The sequence below is a fragment of the Aythya marila genome (genome assembly GCF_965140915.1).
Source record: "Aythya marila genome assembly, contig: HAP1_HAP1_SCAFFOLD_153, whole genome shotgun sequence".
Classification (NCBI taxonomy): domain Eukaryota; kingdom Metazoa; phylum Chordata; class Aves; order Anseriformes; family Anatidae; genus Aythya; species Aythya marila.
In genome coordinates, this window is record NW_028137334.1 from 3,001,013 (window position 1) to 3,008,741 (window position 7,729).

Genomic DNA, 7,729 nt, shown 5'->3' on the forward strand with positions numbered 1-7,729 from the left:
GACCCAGCTGGATCAGGATCACTGCTGCTAATGCCCCTCCCAGGGGTCAGTGGCTGTGGCAGGTGCTCAGAAAGGCTAGGGAACATTTCCAAGGACACTAGAGGTTTCCAGGTGTCTCCTTCTAGGTCCAGCTGGTGGTACTTTGCTGAGGGCCACAGGAATCCTTCTCCATCATCCCTTCCTTGAGCAGATTGGTCTCCCCCAGAATCCCACACTGTAGAGTACTTCTTTTGCTGTGGACATCTAAAGTTGGCAGTATCCCTGTGGAAGGTTCCACCTTGGGTGATCTCTCACTTTGTGGGGCTTCAGTCACTGCCCACCCTGGCACATGCTGCCCATGAAGAACCCATGGGCTCTGCAAACAGCTCAACATTTATGTCCTGGGTGACATCTGTTCCCCGGCCCCAGGTGGTACAGTCATGGCTACCTACCTCAATGGCCATTCACCATCTCTGTAATCATTAGACACCACGAGGTTACTCCTAAATCCTATCCAGTATCTCTTACAGCTTGCAGAATGGCAATAAGCTACTTGTCTTCAGTTCCAGCTGGCTGAAAAAGGAGCAGCCATTGGCCAAAGCTGAGCCAATGAGTAATGCTGGTTGTGTCTCTGTGACAGGTTATTAAAGAAAGGAGAAATTCTACTGCACAACAGCAGCTGGGAGAGAGGAGTGAGAACCTGTAAATAGGAACAGCCCTGCAGACACCAAGGTCAGTGCAGAAGGACAGGAGGTGCTCCAGGTGCCGGAGCAGAATTTCCCATGCAGCCCATGAAGAGGCCCCTTGTGGAGCAGGCTGTGACTGACCTAGGAGCCTCCACCATGTTGCTGCATATAAATGAGAGGGGTTTTGCCTCTCAGCTGAAGCCGTCCCCATGCTCTCAGCATATTTAAGCAAACTAACTGCAGCTACAGCCTCTTCTTTGTCTGAGAGCCGATCTCAGCTGATGAGGAAGTAATGGGACCAGCAAACCTTTCTGGCTGCAGCAGCTCGGGCCCGGCTGCCCTGGCCCTGTGGCAGGAGGAGCTGCCTGAAGACCCCCAGGGATGGCACGGAGGGGCTGCAGTCCTCCCAGGGACTATGAATGAGTGGGCCTGTGGAGTGCTGGATGTAAGTCTGGGCCCTGAAACCTCATCTCTTTCCATGTGCTGAAAAACAGCTGGACTATGACATGCATTTTGCAGGAGGAGTGTCAAGACACAGGTTTTCCTGTTTGCTAGTCCCAGATCCTGGTGAACACCACCTAGGTCGGTCCACCTGGCAGCTGTGCACAGAAGCTGTCTCCAAGAACCCACAGAAACCTCGGGAATGTTCGCACCCTGCAGTGTCCCTTTCCTGTGACCGTCCGAGTGATTAAAGGCCCCCAGGGTGACATGGGGTCATTGAATTCATCTTAGTCCAGTGGCTTCCAAAAGACTGTCTGCTTCTTCAGCCTGACTGCAGGCATCTACCTCTGACCACAAGGTCACCCTGACTGGCTCTGCTCTGACCCTCACCCACAAGGGCTCCCCCAGTCTGCTGCCCATCCCATAGAGGAGCTCCAAGCATCCAGACAGATCCTTCACATGGAGGGAAACCCCCTGTTGATCACCCCTGCCTGTCTCTTCTGGACAATCTGCACCCATCCTGCACAGCACCCCAAGCTGAGGGACCTGTCCCCCCACACCTCAGCAGCTCTTCCATCAATGTCCCTGCCCTGTGACAGCAGGCGGGGATCCAGCTCCTCCTGCCTGTGCCCCAGGCTGAGGGCATTGGGGCACATCTGGGCTGCAGCACCTCAGCTGTGGCACAAGGGCCAAACTCAGACTTGTCCCAGATCTTGTGCCCAAGAGCCTGGGCATGAAGAGGCTTTCCTTCACAACAGAGACCTGCTGCCGTGGATGGCAGATGGCCCTAGGAGGATGAAATGAGGGGCCTGAAGCACAGTACGCCCTGGTGTTCCTGAGGCCAGAAGAAAACAGGCCTGAGCTGCGCTGCCTTGAATGCAGAGGGCCTTTTGTGGTGTCAGTGCAGCCCTGAGGGCCAGTGCTGGAGCTGGGGCTTATCTCCAGACACGAGAATGGACGCTGAAAATATCCTTGGCTATGCTCATCCTGTGATACAGGGACACAGAAAAAAATCACTGGGCTGTGTCTTGACTGAGTAAGGGTTTGGGGTAAGATGCAGCAGCAGTGTTTGCAAACCAAAGGACACAAGTGGAAACCCTGGTGTGATGTGCCTCATATCCATGCACTGCCTGGATAGAGGAGGGATAAACCTTTGCTTTCTGCAGCCCTGGGAAGTGGTCACTTGCTCATAAGCACCAGGTCTGTCAGAGATGCCTTCAGGGGTATCCGTTAAGTACCAGCTGTGAATGGCCAGAGCTGTCCTGTGGGTCCTGTGCTGCCCGTGTCAGCTGCATGCTCCAGTGGTGCTGGGCAGCGTTAGCATCTTGGGTAGCACTGCAGGCCTGGAATTGGCTATTACATGGAGCAGCTGCCCTGAATTTCATTAGGTAATGTAGGGATGTCCATGAGGCAAGTGCCATTACAGTCCCTGGAGATGGAGGGAAAACTAGAGGGAGAGAGAGACACAGCTCTCCCTGTGGCACAATTCTCCATTGGGTCAGATGGATGCCTCTACATGCTGCCCTGAGCCTACTGAGGAGGGACAGTTTTAGTTGTCCTAAATGGGTGCATTTGCTGTCATTTCAGCTGGCCAAAGGCATTCCTCACCAGCCTCCAAGGGGATGCCCCCAGGTGCTGCCCTGTCCCTCAGGGTTCCTCCATGATAGCTTGCAGATGCCTGCATGTACCTCTGCCCCCTGACATGTCACCAGGTGTTTGCAACCCCCTGATATTCTCCAACTCCTGGAGCTGAGACAAGATGCTCACCTGCAGCTGCCCATGTTATGTACACCTACATTGAATGCAGAGAAACCCTAGGTCCTGGAGGTCTTTAGCAGGCATGGGAGGGATCTGAGCCCCATTCAAGCCCCAGGACAAAAACCCAGCATGAGATGTTTTAACTGACTCTGCTGAATCCTTTCCTTAAGCAGGGGGTTAAAGGAGCTACCTGTGCGGTGTCAAGAGTTGGACTTGATGATCCTTATGGGTCCCTTCCAACTCAGGATATTCTATGATATATTCTATGAAGTGTGTGTGCCAGGTGAGGGCTGGAGCCCCAGCGATTCCTTCAGGCTGTTTGCCAGCAGGTTCCCCTGCAGCCCCAGGGCCATGTGCAGGGAGCCTGGTGGGGGACAGAGCAAGGGAGGCCTTGGGCTGGGCCTCTGCTGCTGAGCTGGGCTGGGCTCCTGGGCCCAAGGGGAGCTCCTGGCAAGCGGGCAGCACTGCAGAGAGACAGCTCTGCCCAGGAGCAGCTCCTCTGCACAGCGCAGTAGGGCTGGGGGCACTGCCTGCAGAGACACAGTGCTTAAAGGCAGGCAGAAGTGGAAGGATGCCCAGAGCTCCCTGCTGCAGAAGACTTCCCAGCCCTGCACCTGGTAAGTCTCTGGCTGGAGGGCAATGCAGCTGCAGTTCCTGGAGGCAGGAGAAGCCGTGGGTGCAGGCAGGGGTGTCCAGGGCTGTCGTGCAGAGCAGGGTCCCTGCTGTGCCCCAGGGGCTGTGTGCTGGGGCAGGGCCTCTGCCGCCTGCCAGGCTCAGCACTCAGCCTGCCCAGGGAGCTGGCCAGGGCGCTGCGGGGAGAAGCTGTGTGTGGAAGGAGCCCCCCTGGCAGGGCAGTGTCCTGCTGCTGGCAGGAGGCTGCTGCCTGGGGCAGCCTGCTCATAGCTCCACGGCACAACCAGGGTGTATCCAAGGGGACTTTAAAAGAACTGGAAGAAGGAAGGGGATTTTGGCTTCAGTCTTTTCTTTCCTGAGCTTCATGAGATTTCAGTCTTCTCTGCTTTGGCTCAATGAGTGTAGAAATGGATGCTGTTATTTCTAAGAAGAGTCTGAGACTCACAATCTGTCAGAGTGAGGGTTACAAGGACACTTTCCTTGTAACCACCACCACCCTTACACTGTCAGCAGGGTCTGTGTGAGCTGGGCTCTAGGACATGCCCCCAGCGAGCTGCCCCTGGGCAGAGCCCTGCTGCCAGGAGGTGTCTGCAGGGCAGAGCTGAGCACCCAGTGGTGGGATGGGGGCTGTGAGCTGCAGGCAGGAGGCGTGGGGACAGAGACCCAGCTGCAGGCAGGGACAGCTGCAATCAGCACAGCCATGGTCAGAGGGTGGGAGGGAGCTGCTCCCAGCAGCAAGATGGGAGGGGGGATTTGGGCACTTCCCTGACATCCCTGCAGTGCAGACACCTTCCCCTTAGCAATCCCCTGGTCTCCTTTCTCATCGAGCACAGATCTCCAGCCATAATGTCATTGAAATTTTATAAGCTGCTTTGTACTCACTGCAGTTTTGGGGATGAGAATTCAGGTGCAGCTCAAACACTGATGATGTTCCTGTCGCTCAGGTATGTCCATGAAAAAAGCATCGATGTTTCTTCCAAACTTTTGGGCCTCTGGGAAGTGTTTGTGTGGCTGGGAATGAGCTGGCTCTCTGTTCAGGACATCACATCTAACGACCTTTGACTCTACGCGGGGCTTCTGCTGGGCTGCAGGCTGCCATGCAGAAGGGCACAACTCTGCCCTAGCAGCTCTGTGTTATCTAGCAGCGCCATGGAGAAGACACATCAGTCCTGAGGCCATAGAAATGCTGCTGAATGGTTGTATATGGGCAGCTGCTGTGATCCCTGTGTGCCCCTGGGGAAAAGCAGAGTGCTGAGAACCTCCTTAGATATGATGAGTTGGGTGAGGGGTTTGGAGATGCGCACTTTGAACCTGGATTCCTCTGCTGTCAGTAGCACTTTGAACCTGGATTCCTCTGCTGTCAGTAGCATTAAGGGTCTATTCAGAGGAACATCTAAGTGTGACCAACCTCCCAAGGTGCCTGCACTCGGCAGCTGAGACCAGGACTGATTGATACAACTTCTGTCTGCACACTGCCCTGAGGGACAGTCCCTTTGCCTTGCAGGATCCCCAAGATTTTACTTGGTGGGCAGTACACCAAGGATTTCTACCTTAAAGGACTTCTCAGGTGTGTAGGACAAGTACAAAAAAATACACAAAACATACACAATACACCAAGCGCTATTCTGCAGTTGAGTGAATTTCTGCAACAATGATGAAAAGTTCCTTTATATATAATGTCTACACAAATGTTGTTTTTTCTTCCTTTTAGACCAGCCTCAAGGTCAAGAGACATCAAATGTCCAACAGCAGCTTCATCACCGAATTCCTTCTCCTGCCATTTGCAGACACACGGGAGCTGCAGATCCTGCACTTTGCGCTCTTCCTGGGCATCTACCTGGCTGCCCTCCTGGGCAACGGCCTCATCCTCACCACCGTAGCCTGCGACCACCACCTCCACACCCCCATGTACTTCTTCGTCCTCAACCTTGCCCTCCTTGGCCTGGGCTGCATCTCCACCACTGTCCCCAAAGCCATGGTCAATTCCCTCTGGGACTCCAGGGCCATTTCCTATGCAGGGTGTGCTGCACAGGTCTTTCTCTTTCTATTCTTCCTCTCTGCAGACTATTCCCTTCTCACCATCATGGCCTATGACTTCTACGTTGCCATCTGCAAGCCCCTGCACTACGGAAGCCTCCTGGGCAGCAGAGCTTGTGCCCAGATGGCAGCAGCTGCCTGGGGCAGTGGGGTTCTCTATGCTCTGCTGGTCACTGCCAATACATTTTCACTGCCACTGGGCCGAAGGAATGCTGTGGAGCAGTTCTTCTGTGAAATCCCCTTGATCCTCAAGCTCTCCTGCTGAAATTCCTACCTCAGGAATGTTTGGGTACTTATGATTGGTGCTTCTTTAGCATCCATTTGCTTTTTTTTCATTTTTTTTCCTACGTGCAGGTCTTCAGGGCTGTACTGAGGATGCCCTCTGAGCAGGGCCGGCACAAAGCCGTCTCCACGTGCCTCCCTCACCTGTTTGTGGTCTCCCTGTTTGTCATCACTGGACTTTTTTCCTACATGAAGCCCTTCTCAGCCTCCTTCCCAGCCTGAGACCTGATGGTATCATTTCTGTACTCAGTGATGCCTCCAGCACTGAACCCCCTCATCTACAGCATGAGGAACCAGGAGCTCAAGGGTGCCATTAGGAAAATGATTTCAGGAATGTTTCAGAAAAGTGATAAACTTCCCCTCTTTCTCCACAAATGACATCCTGGGTATTTGTTTCATGATCATTAGTGTTACTTTTATCTTCATTGACATTCCCATTCATTAGTTTCTTAGGAAAATATTTTTTCTATATCTACGGTCCACTGAGGAATGAAACTGCTCTGTCAGTTCTCTCTCTTTGCATCTGCTTAATAAAACAGGGTCTCCCCAACTGACTGCCTGAAGTCATGCTTCTTCTTTCAAAGCTGGTGCCAATAACATGGCTGAGGAGTGTGGCGGTTTCACACTGATGGGCAGCTGAACTCCACCACACCGCGCTTTCACCCCCTCCTCAAAGGAACAGCCAGAGAAAACACAGTGGAAAAGGGCTCCAGTTTTTTTTTTTTTTTAAAGGACAGGCAGAACACTTACCAATTGTAGTCATGGGCAAAACAGACTCAGTGTAGGGAGATTAGGATAATTTATTGAGCTTTAACTAACAGAGTGGAGCAGTGAGGATATAAAAACAAAATAAAAACAGCTCCCCTCCTCCCCACCCTTTTGTACTTTCTTGCCTGCCTGGAGCAGTGCAGATGGATGCCTCTACATGCTGCCCTGAGCCTACTGAGGAGGGACAGTTTTAGTTGTCCTAAATGGGTGCATTTGCTGTCATTTCAGCTGGCCAAAGGCATTCCTCACCAGCCTCCAAGGGGATGCCCCCAGGTGCTGCCCTGTCCCTCAGGGTTCCTCCATGATAGCCCCTGCAGCCCGTGGGTCTCACAGCAAAGCAGATCTCCCTGCCTGTGGAGCAGGTGGACATGGCCTGAAGGAGGCTGTGGACCATGGCGAGGCCCTGCAGGAGCAGGCCCGGGGCTGGAGCTGCAGCTTGTGGAGTGGTGCCCATGCAGGAGCAGGGGCACTGAGTGACCGTGAAGGAGCAGCAGATACAAAGCGTCATGGAGTGACCACAGGCCCTGTTCCCCTGCACTGCTCCAGGCAGGCAAGAAAGTACAAAAGGGTGGGGAGGAGGGGAGCTGTTTTTATTTTGTTTTTATATCCTCACTGCTCCACTCTGTTAGTTAAAGCTCAATAAATTATCCTAATCTCCCTACACTGAGTCTGTTTTGCCCATGACTACAATTGGTAAGTGTTCTGCCTGTCCTTTAAAAAAAAAAAAAAACTGGAGCCCTTTTCCACTGTGTTTTCTCTGGCTGTTCCTTTGAGGAGGGGGTGAAAGCGCGGTGTGGTGGAGTTCAGCTGCCCATCAGTGTGAAACCGCCACACTCCTCAGCCATGTTATTGGCACCAGCTTTGAAAGAAGAAGCATGACTTCAGGCAGTCAGTTGGGGAGACCCTGTTTTATTAAGCAGATGCAAAGAGAGAGAACTGACAGAGCAGTTTCATTCCTCAGTGGACCGTAGATATAGAAAAAATATTTTCCTAAGAAACTAATGAATGGGAATGTCAATGAAGATAAAAGTAACACTAATGATCATGAAACAAATACCCAGGATGTCATTTGTGGAGAAAGAGGGGAAGTTTATCACTTTTCTGAAACATTCCTGAAATCATTTTCCTAATGGCACCCTTGAGCT